General features: G+C 39.3%; 1 protein-coding gene across 1 annotated transcript in view; it reads left to right on the top strand.

Moving 5' to 3' along the window:
* Window positions 1–6,915: 6,915 nt before the first annotated feature.
* LOC102029532 (amyloid beta A4 precursor protein-binding family B member 1-interacting protein-like) overlaps window positions 6,916–23,164 on the top strand; it is a 112,213-nt gene continuing 95,964 nt past the window's right edge. Inside the window, exon 1 of the mRNA XM_005385895.2 lies at window positions 6,916–7,175. The gene's annotated coding sequence lies outside the window, so the exon portion shown is untranslated. The remainder of the gene's footprint in view (window positions 7,176–23,164) is intronic.

The raw sequence follows: 23,164 nt of genomic DNA, 5'->3' as shown, positions 1-23,164 counted from the left end.
GCCCAGAGCCACGGCCGCGGCTCCGGCCCCCGTCTGAGGGCTGCGGGGTTCGGCCCGGCAGAGCTCCGGCGGCGGTGGCCTCGGCTTCTCCCCAGGGCCGGATGTTGGACAGAGGGGTCCCCTTGTATCAGGCAGCGACTCCGCTGCTCCTGCCGCCTCCCGTTCTAACCGGTTCCCGGGGAAGAGCGCGAGGTCCGCGCCGCGGCCGTCGCTGCTACCTACGCGCAGAAGCCGGCCCTGGCCTGGCCGCTCGGACGGTGACGAGGTTGGCTCCCGGCAGGGGTCACCGGGCCCTGCTACTTCAGGATGAGCTGCCTGCCGGTCCCCCGAGAATGTGCAGCCCCACCTAGACCTACGGAATCCGGGACGTTTGCGGGCGGGATCCTGAAAATCGCCCGACAGACGCTCGCGGTGGTCTGAGGGACGCTCTGCGTCTTTATTTTAGCGAGCCATACAGCGACACGTCTTCCTGTGAGGCGCTGAAAATTTAAAATGCGCTCTGCCCCAGGCCACAGTGAAGAGTCAGACTCAGAAGGAAGCGGTCTGCCCCAGTGCGGATTTTTATCACGCCTCTAGTTCTGCACTGTGGCTTTTTCACCCTGAGGACTCCGCTCTTCCCAGGGACGTTAGGAAAAAATGCGTTTGTCACGTATGGCTTTAAGATAACTGAAATTGAGCTCAACGATGGGTTTTGAGTGTCTACCGAGAGCAAAGGTCTTTGAGTTATAGTATCCCTGTCGGGTATTTTCTTTAGTTTACGTCTAAAAAATGAAAGAAGTCTTGCTTTCTTGTGACTTAAATTTTTTCAAACTAAAAAAACTACCAGAAATTGCTGTTTTCTCTTCAGTGGTCACTGTAATAGCAGAATGTGCTGTATGCTTTAAGACTTCTTAGAAGAAAATCCAACTCAACACCTGATGTAGACATGTCAAAGAAACTTTAATTTGATGCCCCCGTCCCCGTGTAAAGATGAATTGAATTTACGAAATACTGATAGTTCGTGAATGTAAATGGTTTGTCTAGCGTGCTCACTGTATTTTTTCCTAATTTTCTTTGTTTGAAATGTTTTCTATAAAACGCTTCATAAATGGCCTTACACGGGTAACTTTAGAATAATATATAACACATAAAGGAGCAGAGTATGTATTTCAATTTCGTAAAGAAAAAATAATAGACCATACGTAAAAACATAGCCATAATCACAGGAAAAAATCTAAAGAAAAAACAGAAGAACAGGAAAAGTAAATTCTGTAAACTGGTTGTAAGAGAAAAGAGTTGACTCAAAAAAAAAAAAAAAGAGTTGGCTCTTCTTGAAATTACAGTTAGTTATGATCCTTATGCCACCACTATTTGTAACTAAAAACTATTTAGTAAAAAGAATTCTTCATCTTCAGTCCACCGAATCACAAATAATCTTACCAGTGCATTTTTCAAAACTTTAATAAGCAACATATTGATTGTAAGTTTTAGGGTTCTTAGGCACTTAGAGTATCACACTCATTGCTGTCAGGAAAAATAAGAAACAAAAAAAAAAATTCCAAATCACATTCTGTCATTAAAAGATAAGATAATACAGTGCTAAGAACAAACACTTCACTTACCAAGACAGCTATTCTGAAGTTGGTCTGGTTCTAAATGAATGATTTTCCATCTAGAGGAAGTTATCTATTAAAAATAGGCTTTTATCCAGTAGACCTGTAAACAACAAACCATCACTCACAAAGCCTTAAAAAGTTCAAATAGTGCTCAGGGAGCAAGGAGTTTGTGTATCCATGGAAATGTGTCTCAGAGGAATACTCCAGGGCCACAAAGCCTCAATGGCAGGGGCAACACCTCACACACTCGCCTCAGCCTTTTGAGCTCCTCTAGCCAACCCACAACCTGGGTGGCAAACTAAAGTTGACCGTAAAAGCCAGCTGCAGACAAGTCTGTTTGCAAATACAGTATTTGCCATGAGGCTTAGATCTAGTGATAGTCAACCTTCTATGTTCATTCCTGTGTCCCTGGATAGGATTGCTGGCCTCAGCACTTGGCTTCTATTGGTCAACAAGAAACTGGAACATATTTTACAATAATGCAGCTGAAGCTTGGGAAGAGATAGAAATCAGGAACTGGAGTATTGACAGGAACCCAGGAAGTGTCCCTCTGTTTATCCTGTACTGCTTATTCTAGGTCCTGTGGTCCAGCTTCTCTCCCTTCAGTTCACATAGTAAAAAAACAACCACTTGAGAGCTCTCAAGTTTATATCTCTTCCACAAAGTAGCAGGATACTACCAATCATGGTTTGGGGGATATTTTGCAAGGGAGAACAGTATAATACAGGACACATATTTTATAAGATTATTTATAATAGTCACCCATAGAATCATATACAAGGGAGTGCAGGAAATCGGTCCACACACTATAGACCAGGAATCCAGCTGGGGGCCTGGATTCCATGATAATGTCCTACATGAGTCCCGCTGAAGATCTAGAGCCCATAACAGTGCCTCCCATGAATCCAACTGGAGGCCTAGAGCCCATAACAATATCTCATGCAGGTCTGTTTCACGCATCTGCGCTAGGAAGGCCCAAAGGTCAGTGGTGGAATCTAGGAAGTCTGTGCCAGTGGGATGAAGGATCTGTGCTAGCAGGTTCAGGGATCTGCACTGGAGCCAGAAAGCAATGCTCAGAAGAACTATAGAGGTCCCCTGAAAGGTACCACAGCCACCTTCAGCAACGGTGGGGTCCCAGGCTCCTCCCATGATCAAGATGGCCGAGTTCCCATCAGGGAAGCCAATGCAGCAATCTTTTCCAGGAGGCTGGCAGTGCTCCATCTTCCCCGCTGGAGCCAGGAAGCGATGCTCAAAGTGAGGACCAGAGCTCCCCCAAAGTGAACCAAAGCTATTCTCAGTGCCAGTAAGGGCCCGAGCTCCTTGGAGGATGAAAACAGCCAGTTCATCAGGAAAGCCAGCATGACAAGATCCTCCAACAGAACCAACAGCTCCTTACAGCTTCGACCAGCTTCCAACAGTCTTTCTGAGCTCCCAACAGCCTCTCTCAGCTCCCAATAGTCTAACTCAGCTCCCAACAGCCTCACTACTTCTTTTCCAGTTCTGCCTCTTATGCTGCTTGCAAGTCCCCAGGTGGGCCCCCCCCACACCCAGCACCACGTTTACTCAATTCAGCTCAGGTTATAAGCTGACCACCAGTTGTCAATCCACTACACTATGCATATCCATTAATCCTCTGTCTAGTTGAATCCCTGTTCCCTGATTCCTCCTGGCCACTTGAACCAATACTAATTTCAAGACCCATGTCCAATTCCTTTTGTTTTTACAAAAGCACCTCGTCCTTCCTGGACACAGAAGGTCCCTATATAAGTATTTTGACAAATATTTTGATACAGCATAAGCCGTATGATGTCTTTTAGCCTGTATGTTGCTTGCAGGTACATCTTGACTGTCCAACTACATAATAGAAGCTATGGAAAGGATATATATTTTCCTTTGGTCTTTCAGAGTACTTAGCATAGGACTTGGAACCAAGGGGTCCATAGTGAATAGTTACTGAACTGTAATTTATGATTCCTACTTTTACTTCTCTATACTATGTTTTTGTATTAAAAGGGTAAAACATTAGAAATGGAACTCTCTTTGTTAGCAACAACGCTTCATAATTTTCCATGTACATATTAGACATTAAAATTAGACATTTATGACTGGTCACTAACCAGGATCTGATAAATCAAAGCCATTGACATAACTGCACTAGCTGGCAGGCCTGAATGGCATCATTGTCAACACCTGCCATTTACTCCTGGCTTAACAAATGATGTGTAACTCTGGGCAGGTTTAATTATTGTCTTTTAAAATGAGAATAATATACCCACCCTCTCTTGCTTCCCAAGAGTAACATAAAAATTAATTAGGTCTCTCATATAAATATGTCTATAAAATGTTTATAGGCAATTAGAGATAAACATATAAAAACAGGAAATGTAGTTCAATGTATTATGAATATTTATTGTTGTATTTTGCAATCAGCTTCCTTCTAAGGACAAATACTACAGCAGTAGCAATATTATACAAAATAATGAGTACATGTCTTACCCCTCAATTACCATTTACAGACAAGTCTTGGACTAGAAGTAATTGGAAAGCTGAGGCAATGTCCTGCACTAAAGGAAGGAAGAGTTACATAGTGCGATCACCTGAATTTATAGTTCTGGCATGAACTCTTCAAAGGCCTCAAATCTAGGCCATGCCACAAGGAGGACAGCAGTAACTCAGGACTGCCACTATTTCTGACACTTCCTTTATTTTGCATGATTTTGAAGAAGCACACCAGAATTATTCCACCAGTACCTTTACAGAATAGTATGCACAATACAATCTCTCCACTGCATTGGCACCTGAAAGAATGAGACACCAGCACACTCGGATATGGCTGGAACAATTTCATGAGAGACCTGCTAAACCCTGTGTATTGCAATCTAGACCAGGGTTTCTCAAACTCAGCTCTGTGGATATTTAGACCAGGTATGTCTTTGTTATGAAGCACTGTCCTGTGTGTTATAGGATATTTAGCAATACCCTTGGCTTTGGCCAACTAGATGCTGGAAGCACCCTCTCCTTACTTGTAACTGCCAAAAGTACCTCCAGATGTTGCTACATGACCCTGGGAAATGGGGGGGGGCATCACCCTCAGTTAAAAGCCACTAATTAAGAATCAGAAGAAACTAATTAAGTTGATTAATCATTTTTCTTTGGCATCACCCAATACTTTGCTTTTTCCTGTAGTGGGAACTGAAACCATAGCCTTCACACTGAGATACATTGCGAGCTCTCTTAAAATTTTTTTTTGTTTTGATACAGCGTCAACTAAATTGCTAAATAATCCAGATTGGGCTTGAATTTATGATACTCTTGCCTCAGCTTCCCAGACTTTGGGGATTATAGACGTTTTCTCTATTTATATCTCAGGTACCTCTACTTTATAAAGTTTGAAACTTCATTTAAAATAGTTTTTATTGCAAAGCCTTTTGGAAAAAATGCTGACAAGCTATGTTCTACAACTAAATGTAAGGATAAGTTTTTGGAAATTTTTTTGCTGAAAATCATGGAAAGTTCCTTAGAATCCATTTAAAGGCTGAGCATTGTAAGCTACCTAGCCTACCTCGAATATGCTCAGAACACTTACCCTAGCCTGCAGTTGCATAAAATCATCTAATGCAAAGACTTTTTTGTGTAGTGATGCTGAGGATCAAACCCAAGACCTCACATATGCTAGACAAATGCCGTACCACTGAGCTGCAGCCCCAGCCCACAAAGCCTATTTTATAAGATGTTTGTTATGGCTTGTGCCTAGATGTCCCCACAAAGCCTCATGCAGTCATAGGTGGGGGTTTTGTACAGGTGGCTAGATCAAGAATGTGTGACACTGGCACTGATTCATAATGCAAAGCTAGGCTCAAAGGCACAAGGATTAAGGGTGTGAATGCTGCCTGCCTTAAGTATCCTGAATAAGATATAAGGGATAGAAAGAGCTGTGGTTGTGCCTTACTTGTTTGCTTTTGCTGTTTCCTGCCTGCCATAAACTGTTTCTCCTCTGCAACGCCCCTCCACTGAGCCACCCTACCTTGCACCAGCCAATTATGGACTAGAAACCTTTACAAACTGTGAGCTTAAAAAAAACCTTTCCCCTTGTATGGCAGGTATTTTGTCTCAGTAATAAGACAGTATTAAATATCCCACGTAATTTATTGAATAATGTACTGAAAATGAAAACCAGAAATGTGCTCAGAAATGTACACTTCCGTAGCACCTTGTGAAAGGGGAAACCTCACTTTTTCCCATAATACTTTACCTCTAGGCACCTAGACAATTCCAGTGTGCTCTTGAAAAACACTTCCCACACCAAAAATAAGAAAAATAAAGTAAAAAGAATACATTTCCGGGGCTGGGGATTTAGCTCAGCGGCAAAAAGCGCCTGCCTGGCAAGCGCAAGGTCGTGAGTTTGGTTCCCGGTACCGGAGAAAAACCAAAAAAAAAAAAAAAAAAAAAAAAAAAAAAAACAAGAATACATTTCCCACCAATAGGCAGAATAGGTATAGGTAGTAGTATAGAAATGGAAACTAAGTGCAATAACTAAAAGAAATCCACTTCTGGATTTTGGGGATGAGTCTTATAAATTTCACAACAAGCAATGTTTCAAAGCAATTGTTTAAAGCATTAGTTATTGTGCTCACACTATAAACGTTGCCCTAACCTTTAGGGAAGCAATGGGAGACAGTAGGTGCAGGGGAGGGGGCAGCAGGACAAAATCAATGCAAGCCCTAAGAATACCTTGGAATTGCCTGAATTCAATGTCTCTTGGCATCATTTTACTTGTTTATTAAGTGAACCCCTCTCACAAAAGGGGGATGTTGCAAAATGAGATGGGTGGGGGCTCTGCAAATTTCATTATTAGGTCAAAGACTGGGAGGTCCCTTTCCCCAGCTTTTCTCATTTCTAAAATCTTTTTTCATTTATTTGTTACTGCCTTTAATATTTTTTAGCTGCATTTAAAACATTTTCTATTATTTCTGCAAGAGTAAGAGAATGTATCATTTCAGCCTCCTTGTCAGCTTCTGTTTCACTTACATTAAATTTGTTGATTGAGTGTGAAGACAGTGGCACTGTCATCATTGCCAGATTTTACACTTAGGGTCTAGATCTCCCTTGCAACAATGCTGTCATTGCTATTGTAATTTTGTAATGGAGCCCTGGAGAGATGGATATGAAACCATGGAAGGCAACTTATCCCTCCCATGGGTTCAGGAAGGCACCAAGAGACAGGAGGGAGATGCTGCTTTCTCATTTCTATTCACATATTCACTCATTCATTTGCTTCATAATACTTACTGGATGCCTCCTGGGTGGTAGGCCCTGAATTATGTGCTGGAGATATAATGGAAAGCAATAACTCCTGCCTTCATGGAGCCTATAGTCTGGTGAGGAGACAAATGTTAATCAAACACGTTAATGAGTGTGTAGTAGCCTTGGGAGATCATGATCCAATTGAGCTGGAGAAGAGTCTAGGGATCAGTGTTTTTGTTGTTGTTTTGCTTTGTTATCAGCTCCATATGTAATTCTAGCAGGCTTCCAGGGCTGGGAATCACTGGACTAGACCACACAAGTCACAATCAAGCACTGGTAAGTATTTTGATTTTTTTATTTTTTTTTTTAGTATTTTGATTTTATAAGAAATGGTAAAAAATTTACTGAGGAGAGGTGATATAGTAAAATTTATGGGGTTGAAGGCTTTTTTGCTTTTTGGAACCCTGAGGTTTCATGGGTTTTGTTGGTTATATAGATTAATGAGTTTTATTTTGGTAGATTTGAAAATGCACATAACATATTGATTATTTTTACCCCCCTCATGACCTTCCTTGTCCCCTCCCCCAGTTTCACACTTGGAAGGATTGCATTGCATATATTTTGCTTATATCTTTGACCATACTACCTGTCCTTATACCCTTCCCCCTCCCTCTTATTCCCTTCTACTTTCTTTAGAGAATATGGGGATTTTTTAATATCAATTTTTTTTTGTCTTTTTGAGACAGTCTCACTATGCAGCTTAGGCTGGCCTTGAGCTCACTTTGTAGCCCAGGCTGGTCTTGAACTCACAATGATCCTCCTGCCTCAGCCTCCTGAGTGCTGGGATTACAGGTGTGCGCCACCAGGCCTGGCTAATATCAATTTTTTAAATTTTGAAATAATTGTAGATTCACATGCAGTTGTAAGAAATAATACAGAACAATCCCAAGTATCCTTTAACTAGTTTTCCCTAATGATAATAATGCAAAAATATAGTATGATGTCACAACCAGTATATTGGCTTTAATACAAAATAAATCTTTTCTTTTTTCCTTTCTTTCTTTCTTTTTTTCTTTCCTTCCTTCTTTTCAACATCTCACTATGTCCTCCAGGCTGCCCTTGAGCTCACTATGTAGCCAAGGCTGGCCTCAAACTCAAGGTGCTCCTGCCGCAGCCTCCCACATGCTGGCATTGCCAGTGTGTACCACCATGTCTGGCTGTCATTTTCACCACTATTGCCTTTTTAAAGCTAGTTTATTTCCCCTCTACCTTTAACTCCTGGTGACCATTCATTTGTTCTGCATTTCTATAATTTTGTTATTTCAACAAAGTTATATAAATGGAATTGTGTAATAGGTAATCTTTTGGTATTGACTTTTTCTCCTATCTGCAAAATTTTCTGCTGGTCCATCCAGTTAGTTGCAGGGGTCAGTAGTTTGCACGACACACATCTTTTTTTTCTGAGTAGTAATAATCCATGGTATGATTGTAGCATGGTATGTTAGTTTGTGTTGTGTTATTATAATGAATTATCAGAGGCAGGGTACCTTATAAAGAAAAGGAGTTTGTTTGGGCTCACAGTTCTGATCCAAGGTCTCAGGAGTACATCTGATAATGGTGTACAACTATATGCATTGGAGATTGAACCTCACACTTTCCATATGCTCCATAAGCACTCTACCACTGACCTATATCTCTAGCCTTTTTTTTTTTTTTAAATTTTGAGACAAGGAGTCATTAAACTGCCTTGGCTTAAGCTGCCTAGGTCAGTCTCAAATATATAACCTTCCTTCCTCACTCTCCTGAGTGACCAATGCACCACTGCACTGGACTTTAATAATGGCCTTCTGAGTCCCAGGCAGCTCAAAGCATCACATATCAAGAGATAGGGAGCACACATAACACATGTATGTCTGTGGTCTCTACCCCTCTTCTTATAATAACATGACATCAATACTCAATCATGGGCTCCATTCTGATGACTTTAATCCTCACCCACTTCCCAAAGCCTGCACCTCTACACCCACAATGAGGTGGTTTGTTTTTGTTTTTGTTTTTGATTTGTCTTTTTGAGACAGGGTCTCGCTGTGCAGTTCAGGCTGGCCTTGAGCTCACTTTGTAGCCCAGGCTGGTCTTGAACTCACAATGATCCTCCTGCCTCAGTCTCTCAAGTGCTGGAATTACAGGCTTGCACCACCATGCCCAGCACAGTGAGGTTTAAACTTCAGCACATGAGCACTTTGAGGACACTTTCAAACCATATCCACATCTTAGCATCCAGTTTATTTAACCATTTGCATATTAAAAGACATGAGTGGTTACCAGTGTTTGGAGATTTTTAGTAAGGTTGCTATGAATGTTCGTATACAGGATGTTGTGCAGACATAGTTTTCTTTCTCTTGGATAGATGTTCAAGATGCAACTGCTGAGTTACATGGTCATCATATATAAAAACTATTGTACCAAAAGAAACTGTCAGGCTCGACTGTAACTCAGTGTGGAGTGTATGCAAGCCCCTGGATTTGCTTCTCAGCACCAGCAGAGGGAGGGGAGGATTTTCCCAGAGCAGTTGCCCCATTTTACAACCCCAACAGCAATGTATAAGTGCTCCATATTTCTCCTCATTCTTATTAGTGTTTAACACTGTCACTTTTTTTTTGTCATCCTAGACACTGAATCTAGGACCTTCACTCTGAACTATATCCACAGCCCTTTTTTGTTTTTGTTTTTGTTTTTGTTTTTGAGACAGAGTCTCATGAATTTGCTAAATTGCCATGGCTAGACTTAAACTTGTGATCCTTGTGTCTCAGCCTCTTGGAGTGCTGGAATTACACCTTGCACCATGACTCCCAGCATCACTACTTTTTATTTCAACTATTCTGTTAAGTATATGGTAATATCTGTGGCTTTATTTGTAGTTCACTAGCAGCTAATGATGCAGGACATCTTTTTGTGTGCTTATATATTTGCCATCTGTATATACACTTTGGTGAGTGTCTCTTCATGATTTTTGCTTATTTTCTAACTGGATTATTAGGTCTTAATGTTTATCTGTTTGTTTCTTTGTTTGTTTGTTTGTTTTGAGACATACTGACCTCAAATTTGCTATGTAGCACAGGCTGGTTGCAAATTGATGATCCTCCTGTTCCGTACGAGGATTACAGGTGTGCACCACCACACCCAGTTTAATGTTTGAGAGTTGCTTTTATATTCCATATACTAGTCCTTTTGGTTAGCAATTTTCCCCTGCTTTCTGATTTCATTTTTCATTCTCTCAGTGGGGTCTTTCATAGAGCAGTGTTTAATTGTGGTATAATCTGATTTACCAGTTTTTCCTTTTAGGGATCATGGTTTTGGTGTCAAGTCTAAAAGTTCTTGTCTAGTCCTCATTATGAAGATGTTCTCCTATGTGTTTTACTAAAACTTTCATAACTTTAATGTATTACATTTAAGTAATTAATTGTTCTGAGCTCATTTTTATATAAGATACATGTCTTAGGTTGATGGTCACTAGATGTGTATTTCAGCATTGGGGGTTGACAAGGGACCCACCAGTGTTAGGCAAGCACTCTACCACTGAGCTGTATTCCCAGTTCACCTTGAAATTTGCCTTTTTGCTTAAGGATTGATCAATACCATTTATTGAAAAGGCTGTCAATTCCTGCATTGAGTTTCTCTTGCACCTATGTCAAAACATCAGTTGTTTATTGTATAGGTCAATTTCTTCTCTGTTCTATTGACCTACGTGTCTATTCTTCTGCTGATACCATACAATCTTGATGACAGTAGCTATATAAGTCCTAAAATCCTTGAAACCAGGTTGACAGGTTTCTTTTGCATTATTGTTCCTCTTCAAAATTATTTCAGCTTTTAGTTCCTTTGCTTTTCCATGTACATTTTAGCATAATGCTGTCTATATCTATAAACAAAAACTTGCTGGAATTTTGATGCAAATTGCACTAAACTATGCATTAAAGGCATGGCCCTCGGCTTGTTGCTACCCAGAGGTGGTGGAACATTTAAGAGATGGGGCCTAATAGGAGGTTTTAGGTCACTGTGGGCATGGCTTTGAAGCAATTATGGGACTAGAGTCCTTCTCACTGTCTGCTTCCTGGCTGCCCTGGGTGAGCAGGTTCCTTGACCACACAAGGCTGCTATGATATGCTGCCATATACCACAGCCTTGAAAGCAACAGGACCAACTGGCTATGGACTGAAACTTCCACAGCTATGAGTCAAAATAAACCTTTTCTCTTCTAAAGTTGATTAGCTCAGGTATTTTGTTATAGTGACAGAAAGATAATGCAGGTATTGAGAGGATGAAAACCTATTCCACCTATGGTGAGTAGATGTGGGGGATTTGGGAAGTGATTAGGATTAAGTCCTCAGGGTGGAGCCCTCATGAATGAAGCTAGGTGGGTATATAAGAAGAGGGAAAGAAAAGACCAGAAGAGGCATGCATACACATGCATGTTCACTGCTTCTTGCAGTGAAGAAACTATACTACTACTACCCCTATACTACTGCAGGACTCTGCCAGCAGGAAAACTGTCACTGTGCAGCCCTTTGACCCTGGACCTCCACAACTATGAGCCAAAACAAAACTCTTTTCTTTATGACTTTATTGGCAACAGATAAGCAATTAATATGTCTATATGGAGTGAGTGGCACATGACTGTGTCTAAGTAACTATAAAGCAGGGGTTTGCAGCCTTGGTTGTATATTCAAACCACCAGAAGAGATATAAAAAGTACTCATGCCCAAAGTGCACTTCAGAAACTCTTGTTCCAGTAATCCAAGGAAGGTCCAGTTTGGGCATTTATTTTCTAAAGATTCATCACAATTCACTGACTACCTAAAATGGAATTATTCAATTTATTTTTGTTTTATTTTATTTTTTTCTGGTACCGGGAATCAAACTCATGACCTTGCACTTGCTAGGCAGACGCTGTGCCACTGAGCGAAATCCCCAGCCCGGAATTATTCAGTTTAAAAGAAAATTGTCAGCAGCTCTGGGATTACCGCCAAACTCGCAAAGCTGCAAACCTCAGCTGGTTCTTTCATTTAGAAACTTGTAAAAATTTCAAGGTCCAGGCCACACCCTAGACCAATAAATCAAAACCTTAGGGGGAAGCATTCAGGCATCAGCTCTAAAATCTTTATTACCAAGGTTGAGAAGCAAGGTTGACTTTGAAGGATGGCTTTACTATTAGAAAGGTCCCACAAGAATGAGGGTTCCCACTGGGCATGGTAGAGCACTACAGAGATCCCAGCACTTTGGGAGGCTGAGGCAAGAGGACCACACATTCTAGCTTAGACCAAGCAATTTAGCAACTTAGCAAAAGCCTATCTCAAAATCAAATAAGCAAATAAATAGGGCTGGGGGTGTAACTTACTATGAAGGCCCTGGGTTCAATCCCCAGAACTGCAAAAAATAATTCATTAATTGTAAAAATCATGTGATGTTTATATTTTAGGTTCTTATGAAAACTGATAAATCAAAACATTTATTTAAATTTCTACTGATCCTCATTGCTTCAGTTCTATTAGCTGTCACTCATCACCTAAGAAAGGCTTATGAAAAAGACACTGGTTGCCTAAGAGTGCTGATCATTTCAGTATCTATCATCAGAGCTAGCATCCCATATGTGAGGAATCTCTGTCACAATTCATTAAGATTAAACTCATCAAGATTCTATTGTGGCTAAGTTGTGAAGCACACTAATCTTGACCTAAATTAGAGAATTTGAAGGCTATAATTTACTGCATGCTTGTGCAATTAAAGGCAGAGCTGTCTATTTTATAATAGGCCAATAATGAATAGAAGAAGGTCTCATTTTAAGAAAACAGATATTGCTATATACATGACCCTAATTAATGAATTTGCTAACAGCTCACTATTTTTAGGAGCAGCTAGCTATGCATAGCACTAAATCTAAAGTAGAGTTTCTATTTTCTAAAATAGACATTTTTTTGTGAATGAGTGATGTTAGTAGCACACCAATTTTCCGTGGGTATTATTTTGGGTTGCTTTTGTTCTGTTTAAAACACTCAACACACTTTATAATAACCCTGAACATCATTTTAAACCAAATTTATTCCAGTTCACTAGCTGGCTGTAAATATAGCTTCGTCTGTTTACAATGATGAAAACAAAAGAATATACCATTTAGCAAAGATATCCAATGATAGCTTAGATTTCAAATACAAAGAAAAGAAACTAGAGATAGAAATGCACTCCATTGTAATGTATACTTTTAACACGGATGACAAAACAGGGAAGTAAATCTAGATGAATGTGTGGTTTACATTTCCTCTAAGAGTCTACCAAGGTGTTTTGAGCCTCTTTCAACTTCTCTGCTGTCCAAAGCTGTCATCCTCATCTTTCAGTTCATACTTTTAAGAAGGGTTGAATACTATTTATTTGTACCTTACTAGGAATGTTTATTTTTTGAATGAATCTTCTTCCACGTATTTGTTTATGTTAAGACTTCTTTATTACTCTTACAATACTAATCTTTATTTTTTTAAAAAGTCATACCCGGAAGAAAGTGAATCAGACTGATCCTGAATCGGTGAGTTTGTCTGTACTCCCAGATGTCATTGCCTGGAAAAAGAAATACCCATTATCTACACTTAGCTTATATCTCAAAGAGAAATAACTATTATAAATCAATAGCATTCCTGTGCATGAATAACAAACTCACTGGAAAGAAATTAGAGAAACACCTTTCACAACAGCATTAAGAAAACTGAAAAACCTAGACATCAATCCAAGGAAGTGAAAGACCTATACATTGAAAACTGCAGTATCAGAAAAAAGAGCTTGAAGAGGATATCAGAAAATGGAGAGACATCCCCCATTCTTGGATAGGCAGAACCAATGTAGTGAAAATGCCCATGCTCTCAAAACTGTTATACAGATTAATACAATCCTAATCAAAATATCAACAGTATACCTCACAGAACTAGAGAAAACAATCCTAAAAATTCATATAGAATTAGGAGACACCCAGAATAGCAAAAGCAGTTCTGGGCATCAAAGACAAGACAGGGAGCACCACAGTCACCAATCTGAAGTTATACTACAAAGCTACCATGATAAAAACAGCATAATACTGGCAAAACACATGCATGCACACATGCATGTGCACATGTTCACACACACTAGACTCAGTGATCAATGGAGCAGAATACAAGGTGCAGAAGTAACTCCAAGCACAAGGACCGAACACCTTCACCTGAAAGATAGCCTCTTTAATAAATGGTGCTGGAAAAACTAGCTTTCCACATACCAAAGATTGAACCTACATCCATATCTGTTGCCATGCACTAAGCTAAAATCAAATTGGATCAAAAATCTAAATATAAAAGCAGAAGCACTTAATCTGCTGGAAGATAGAATAGATAAAACTCTTGAAGACAAATGTAGGCAAGGGCTTAATGAACAGGACCCAGATCATGTAGGAAATATTACAAAGTATCAACAGCTGGGATCACATCATGTTAAAAAGCTTTTACCAAAAGAAACCATCATCAGAGCGAAGAGACAATCCACAGAGTGGGAAACAATTTTTGACAGCTACTCCTCAGATAAAGGACTAATATCTAGAATATGTAAAGAACAAATCGGACCCCTCAAATTCAAACACCCAATTCAAAAATGGACATCTGAAATGAATACACACTTCTCTGATGAAGAAGTACAAAAGGCAAATAAATACATGAAAAAATGTTCAACATCACTGGTCATTCGAGAAATGCAAATTAAAACAACACTAAGATCCATCTCACTCCAGAAAGAATGTTTATCATCAGGAAATCAATCGATAACAAATGCTGGCAAGGCTGTGGGGAGAAAGGAACAACTTTCCATTGTTTGTGGGAGTGTAAACTGGTACAACCAGTTTGGAAATCAGTGTGGAGACTCCACAAAAAACTAAAATGAGAAATTCCATTTAACTCAGCTATTACTCTTCTAGTCATCTTCTTGAAAGTTCAAAGCATAGTACCAGGGAGATATATGCATAACCATGTTTATAGTAGCACCATTGTAATAGTTAAATCTTGGTATCAGCCCATGTGCCCATCAACAGATGAATGGATAAAGCAAATGTGGCATTTATATTCAATTGAGTACTACTCTACCATAAAGAAGGATAAACGTGAGTCATTTGGAGGTAAATGGATATATCTCCATACCATAATTTTGAGTGAGATAAAAAAAGATACACAAATTTAAATATCACATTTTTTCTCTTGTGGAGAAACCTGAAGAGAAATAAGAAGCAAAATGGAGGATAGATATTGAGATGTAGGAAGACCATGTTCAAATGGAAAAGGGAACAAGGAAAGGGGAAGGGAAAAAGGATGAAAAACAATGAATGAAATGGAAAAAATGGAAACAAGCTTTTGTAAATGGCAGGTGAAGGGCTGAAGGGAGGAGAGGGGAATGGGAAAAAGACAGAATTAACTCCCTATGATGAATATAAGCACTATGTATGGCAAATATGAACCAATAATTTTTTTGTAAAAAGTCACGACCAGGACACACATGCAGAATATCTTCTGAGCCCTGCACTTAATACCAATCAGAGAATACTATCTTCAATTCTGGCACAAGATCAAGCAGATTTTTGATAGGCACCCTAGAGCTAACATCAGAATGGGGAGGTATAAAAGATGGTGGCCATTGGCCTCATGGCCATTGCCTTCCTTCACAGTGGCCTACTCCATCTACAGGGCATATTTTCTTTTCCCACACTCATTTGCAGAATATTTCTTGTCAGAATACTTCTCCTTCTTTTCTCCCTATTTTTTACCTTTAATAAATATAAAACCTCTACATTCTCCACTTGTCCAATTCTTTGAACAGGACAACAAGAGCCTGGAAGTGACCCTTGGGCACACCAGTACCTGTGAACAATTCCATTATATTATTCACAACAGCACATAATTTAAAGCTTCTGACTTATTTATTTTTGGAATTTTCCATTTAATATTGTTAAGCTGTGGTTGACCACAGGTAACTGAAGCCACGGGAAATCAGACACCACAGATAAAAGAGGCTACTGTATTATTACAGCAACCAACAAAATAGAAAAGAAAATTCTCTTTATTCCACCCAAGTTCAGAGCATTGCTAGTTTTCCTACTCTGGGTTACTATAGCTTACCCTGACCACATGTCCTAGAGCCCATTTTACATAATTTGGTCTTGTTCTATTATTCTGGCTTAGTCTTTCTTTTTTTTTTTTTTCTGAAATTCTGACTGAAGAAAATCTTCATACCCAATTTTCATATTGGGTATACCATATTTTCCCATTTCTAGGTCTCTGCTCACTAATTATTCTACCTCTAATATACAGCCCCATCAGGTCTTCTCCACCTATCAAAAAAGAGAAAAGGAAAACATCCTCTAATTCTTCAAACTGAACTCTTTGAGGGACAAATGATAGCTGAGTGAAGTCTTCAGTATCCTCTTCATCAGTCATATGGCCTAGATTCTCTGCACGGCCTGAGATCTGCCTGCACTGCTGCCCTTGGAACACATTAGCACCACACATCTTTCACTGACACACACAGAAATACCTGTAGCTTAGACTATCCATGTCTAAAGCAAAACATGTGCTCTCAGTTTCCACAACCAAACTGTAAATTTCATTTGCATGTATCCCAGCTACCCAAAAGTGCTGAAGAATTTCCTTCTAGGCTATAAAGTCAGTGTCCTGCCTGCTCTCCTGCCCTTAGCTCTCTATGTTCAACTCTTTCTCTCATTTATTGATTTTAGTACCTTTCTTGCTTAGGTTTATGTGACATAATCCTGTAGGGAATCAAGTAGATGCTCCCAATTAGATTCATTACATGTTCCCTTAAGAAACGATTAGGAAGGTAGAGTCCCAAATGGTTGGTTCCCTCAGTAATACTATCAGCATTTTTGGGGTGCTTGCCAATACAGGTTAGATTTTAAATGCCACATTTACTCTTTTATCACCAAAGGATCCTTGGTAACTGGCAAAACAATGGCTGCAATTAAGCATAAAGTTGTGTTTTATTGAATGCCTTTATAAGACAATAAAGAGGAAACCAGAAATATGAATGCTCACTGAAAGTGTTTAAAGTGGTGGTTACTTAGTGCACGGACTCTGTAATCAGATGGTTCTGGCTTTAAACGTCACTACAAGCAAGAGGGGATTCAACATGGCTGAATAGAGGAGGAGCCATGTTGCAGCTACTCAGAGAAAATCAATTGAAAACACAAGTAATTAGAAGAGAGGGACATACATCCTGATGGTAAAATCAATACAAAATAAGACTTATAGCTCAAAGAAAACATAGACACAGGACTTTATAAACAGTGAACCAGCCCACGGGGCTGCCAATAGAACTACTGCCTGTGCAGAGCACAAACCACATTTTGGGAAGTTTTCAAAGAAATGATGGACTACAATAACGTGGCTAAATTATGCCACACAGGATAGATTTGGGATATAAGGCCTCTCACCACTTTCGCCTTCCTACACGCAGAGGACACTGCAGCCTCATAGCAAATTTCACCGGTACACACAGGGGCGAGTGATCAGGAAACTGCTCCCTCTATGACAGGCCACTAGGGTATTTTTGTTTTGTTTTGTTCCTGTTTTTCTGTCTTTTTGTCATGTGACATTGCAGTTCACTGAACCTCTAGTGACAACAAGGTTAGGGTCACCATTGAAGGCAGTGAAAGTAGTGAGTGGAACTGCACAATCCTTCCTGTCCTGCGATCAGTGGCTTGAAGGAGGGAAGCAGACATGTGAGATTTAAGCAACCTTGGACCTCTGTGGAACACTGAATGGGAGGCTGGCATTTCCCTGATGGAGCAGAGATTGTAGGGGTACTGAAAAGGCCTGGGCTGTCTCCATGGTGGCAACAGCACCCCACCCCCATCCTACAATAAACAGTATGAGGGCACAGAGAGGTGAACAGAGGAGGTTGTGCAGGATGGGGAGGAGCCAACTGTTCATGGGACTGGAAGCAGCCCTGGGCTATCTCTGTCAGGGTGTTACAGCAACTGAGAGAGCAATGCAGATAAATAGGGTAAAGAGATGTGGGCAGGAGGCTAAGGACATACAGAAAGTTGCTGGATGAACACTGGCCCAAGCTCCTATGTCTGGAGGCCAAGATCAGCCCTGTACCCAGCATTAATCCTCTTGCAGACTTGGCAGGGTCACTCAGCACAATTTTGCACTTTTGGACACTGACTTGAACACTACCACAGATGTGGAAACCAGAATAATTTTATTGTTTTTGGTTTGTTGGTTGGTTTGTTTCATTTCCCTTTTTGTCTTTCTTGATTTTTTGATATTTCCATGTGAGTAAACATTGTCTCTAGTCTTTCTGGTATGTTTCAATACTGTTTTGCTTTCTCTTTCTTTTTCTCTGCTGTCCTCTGCTCCAGTTCCCTAAAACTTGGGTAATCATCCTTTGTCCTCCAGCCTTGCTTCTACTATATTTCTCTTCATTTATCTCTCTGTCGCCTAGCCTTCTTAAATACATGCCCCCCCATACAGAGGGTAAAATCAACTCTATGAAAGGGAAACTCATTCCATACAAATTCCTGGCTTATGTTACATTTTGTTATATAGCTGTAGGTTTTGCTCTGATGGTTAAAGGTACAAAATTAATAGTTACCACAGTTTGTCGGTTTCCAGGCTGTGCTTGATGCTACTGTTATTGCGAATTGTACTACTATAGCCATGGTGTGATACATGTTATAACCAGTTGTTCTCCTTCATATGGCAACACAGTGATGGTCTGAGGTCATATTCGTCACCATAGTCCAATACCAGAGGACTGGGTGCTGAGTCAAATAGATAGCATTTCCTCATCCTTAATAAACTGGGAAGGTAGGATCTTGGAACAGACAAAAAGACCAAGAAATATCTATATCTATAAGGCATCTCTGAAGAATAGATATTTCCTTGATACCAGTGATAAAGCTACCTACCCTAAGCAATTTACAAGCATAAAAAAGAAACAAATTTTTAAAACCAGAAAATGACAAGATGCAGAAGCAAGATGCAACCCCAGACCTCCCCCACATCCAGGGATAGTCCAAGATACAATGAAGTGGAGGAAATCAGAAGCTACACCCCTGAAGATCCTGAAATGGTAGCAGTAAAAGTAATAAAATAGATGAATGAGGTTATAGAGAAAATCAAATCAGAAATACTCACTCACATAAAAAATGACATGACAAAGATAATGAAGGACTTGCCCAGTGAAGCTAGAGTAGACCTGTCAGTTATTTGTAAATACTGCACCATTTTAAATAGGGGTCTTGAGCAACAGCAGATTTTGATATTGCAGGTGTCCCAGAGCTAACCCTATATGTGACTAAGGTACTGTTACATATATACACATACACACACACACACACACACACACATTCACGCACACACACATTTCATACTTTTCTGAGGGCTTACTATGTGATAGGCACTAAATTAAGACTACATCTTCCTGAGAAACATGTATATAAATGCAAAATTTCCCAATGTAAGAAATGAGATGAATGTAAAAACAGAATGTAAACTTATTTAAGTAGGTTTCATCTGTTTGCAAGTTAAAGTAGGTTGTTAAAGACAAGAGACTTTTAACTACCCCCCTTGACACTTGAAACCTGCAGAAGCTTGAGTTGAAGCACATTTACCAGTGAACATGGAACCAAGAATGTTCCAAGCATTGATAATAGGGAATGTTGAATAAGGCTCTGATGTCTGCGTGAAAGTATTGACTTTCTCACTGGAAGCCCTTACTATATTATATAATTCAATTAAAAAAGCAAGTTCTCTTTAACATTTTGTGATCAATTTTAATATTTTGTGTTTATCTTGCTTTAAAAATGGGAATGAAGATAGCTATTATATTTTTTTAGTTTGACAGGGCAGGCAATAATGAATGATACTCACTTGAATAGCAAGCCTTACTTTTAAAACCCAAACTCAATCAATACTATGATTTATGAAATTTATTATCATAACATATAGCATATAAAATATTCAGCATGTTCAGCATTTCATGCATTTCAATCATAGTAATCTATTAAGATATAATAAATAACAAGAAATGCCACCAACAACTCCCTCCTGCAAACAGTACCTATTGAATCCTTCTTAACTATTTTATATAGTCATGAAACTTGAAAATTGCCTCAAATTAGCATAGGCATTCACACATTATTTCTACTATCAACTAAAGAATTGCCACTGTAACAGTTTCTGAGTACTTTTTTATACAAAATGGTTGTTACTGACAGATTTTAAAGTATGTAATTTATTTCAACACGTGTCCTGTTATTTGTAAAAACTCTCAGGACTGAAGAATGAAGGTTTAAAAATTATTTATTTTGTCTCTTAGTGGGATACACTTCATGGAGAATAACTAATAGCATTGTACAATGGCCTGTAAGATTGGGAATTATACCATTGTGATAGAAGGGAAATAAAAGATCTTTTTTCTATACCAACACCCCCATAAAAAGGGAAGAGCAAAACCATGAAATGAACTCACTTGGACTTGATTGTATATTTTGATTTTTAAAATTTTATGATGCAACATCTTGCAAAACAGGACATATACCTAAAAAATCACAGTTGGCCAGTTTCTGCATACCCCAACTGTGCCTTGTAAGCATGTCATGGGTAGCAGTCAAAAGGATTGAGAAGCTGGTTGTGTAGAACACAAGGGTTGTAAATTGGCACTAGCTAGTGTGGGTCCTTGCTTCAGTAATAATGGAAATTAAAACTGAGGCATTCAGCATAAAGTTACTGGAAAAAAGCTTTAACTGAAAAATAAGAGAAAAAAATGAGTGGATATGGGGCATAGCTCTGACAAAGATGAACCCCGGCCCCTGATAAACAAGAGCAACAAGATAGTTTAAAGAACTGAAGAAGGCATAGATCTGAAGAGGTAAATCAGACTGGCCTGCTCACAAAAAGATGGACATCATTTTTCGGGATGTGGTGGTAGGCTGAGGTCAGGCCTGGCTTCATAGCTCCAGAGGAATCCTTATGGCTTAAGGGACAAAATTTGGTTTTCATGACATGATTGTTCTTTCTAAGAAAAGTGATCTCACTACGAGATGGTCTGAGAGGCTCTGCTTTTTCTGGAACCCAGATAAATATAGGGTTAGGATAATGGCTGGAAACTGGTAGAAATTGATCCGAGGGGTTCTGGAACAGGACACTGTAAGATCTGGTAACTCAATGTCCTTGAAAAGTTTGAAAGTTACTTTACTTACTGTTATCTTGGTGTCTTCAGTTTTAAAGGGGAATAAGATAGTTAAGCCTGCTTTATAAGGGAGAGGTAGGGCCCAGTCCATTGTATTTTTTTCTGTTTGTTTGTTTTTAAAATGGGTGGTCTAGCATATTATGCCTAAAAACATTCCTTAGAATCTTTGACCCTGTTTGACTTTCTTAAGGTCAGGTTTCTGCCCTTTACTTTATATCTAAACTAATTTATGGGCTTATTGTTTCCTTAAGGGATTAAGGGTTTAATGGGCCTGGAAGAAAAACAGCGTGAACAAGCCTAAAGTGTACAGAGAAGATAACTTTGTGTTCTGAAGTTGCAGTCTTCTTAAAGTATAATTTTTTAAATTGTCAGGCATGGTGGCCTCTCTGTAATCACAAGAAGGGATGAAGCGGTTGACGAAGGAAGATTGCTGCAAGTTTCAGGCCAGCCTGGTCTACATAGAAAGACCATATCTCACAAAAACAAAACAACAATATTATAATTTTCCTTGTCTCCCTTCTTTATCTTTATTTCTCCTATTCTACCTCATAGCTTCTTTTTCCCAGTTTGATCCCTTACTCTTCAGGGTTGTACAGGGCTTACAAGTCTATCTTCTCGTGGTTGTTTTAAGCTGGGGAGATGTGCTCACTCTGCCTGTCCAGGGATCAAAGGTCTCACTCTAAGTGAAAGGAGATATAGCAAAACAGGTTTTATTGATTGATAACTATCATTTTTGATAGCCTGGAAAAGCTGACAAGGATAATTGCAAGTCATTTACCTACAGGCTTCACTGTACAACCATGTTAAATAAGGACCAAAAGTTGAAACTAAGATATTGGTAAATAATGGCTCCCGTGTTCTGTAAACGAGACCATAGATACCAGCCAAGAACATGCTTGAATAAGAAGGAAGTGGAAGGAAAAGGAAGTGGAAGGAAAAGGAACTGAAGTTATCCATGAATATGATCTGACCGTAGTGCAATGAAATTGGAAATTAATGGCAAAAGAAACTTTAAAAACTCCATAAACACATGGAATTTAAATAACACCCTCCTAAACAACCAATGGGTCACAGATGAAATTAATGAAGAACTTAAACAGTATCTACAACTAAGTGAGAATGTAGACACAACATATCAGAACCTGTGGGACTCAATGAAGCAGCCCTAAGAGGGAAATTTATAGCTGTGCATTCTCATATCAGGAACATAGAGCAAGAACAAATAAACAACCTTACGTTGCACCTCAAGCTTCTAAAAAAAGAAGAGCAAGACAAGCCCAAAGCCCATACAAGGGAGGAAACTATAAAGATCAGAGCAGAAATTAATGCAAGGGAGACTTAAAAAACAACACAAAGAATTACTGAATCAGAGTTGGTTCTTTGAAAGAATAAATAAAATTTATAAGCCCCTAGTCAAGCTTATCAAAAAAAGGAAAGAAAAGACTCAAATTCGTGCAGTGAGGAAAGGATGAAATCACTATAGATCCTGTGAAAATTCAGACGAGCATCAATACCTACTTCAGAAATCTGTAGTCTCATAGGATGAAAAACAGAGAAGAAATGGACAGGTTCCTAGATACATATGAATTACCAAAGCTGAATCAAGAAGTTATAAAAATTGTAAATAACCCAATATCAGTTAATGAGATTAAAAATGTATTAAAAATTTAACAACAAAGAAAAGCCCCGGTCCTGATGGTCGCACTGCTGAATTCCACAGGAAATTTAGAGAAGATTTAATGCTAATACTCTTCAAACTCTTCAACGAAATTGAAAGTGAAGCAATACTTCCTAACTCATTCCTGGAGACAAGTATTACCCTGCAACCAAAACCAGAGAAAGACCCAACCAAAAAACAGAACTACACGCCAATCTCTCTAATGAACATGGATGCAGATATCCTCAATAAGATACTAGCAAACAGAATGCAGCAAATTATCAAGAAAATTATACACCATAACCAAGTGGGAGTCATCTCAGGAATTTAGGGCTGGTTCAACATATGCAAATCAATAAATGTAACACACCATATTAACAGAGCCAAAGACAAGAATCAC

Source organism: Chinchilla lanigera, unplaced genomic scaffold, assembly GCF_000276665.1.
Source record: "Chinchilla lanigera isolate Chin_1 unplaced genomic scaffold, ChiLan1.0 scaffold00024, whole genome shotgun sequence".
In the NCBI taxonomy this organism is placed as follows: Eukaryota; Metazoa; Chordata; class Mammalia; order Rodentia; family Chinchillidae; genus Chinchilla; species Chinchilla lanigera.
Note: the sequence above shows the minus strand (reverse complement) of the source record. Positions and strands in the feature narration are given on the sequence as shown.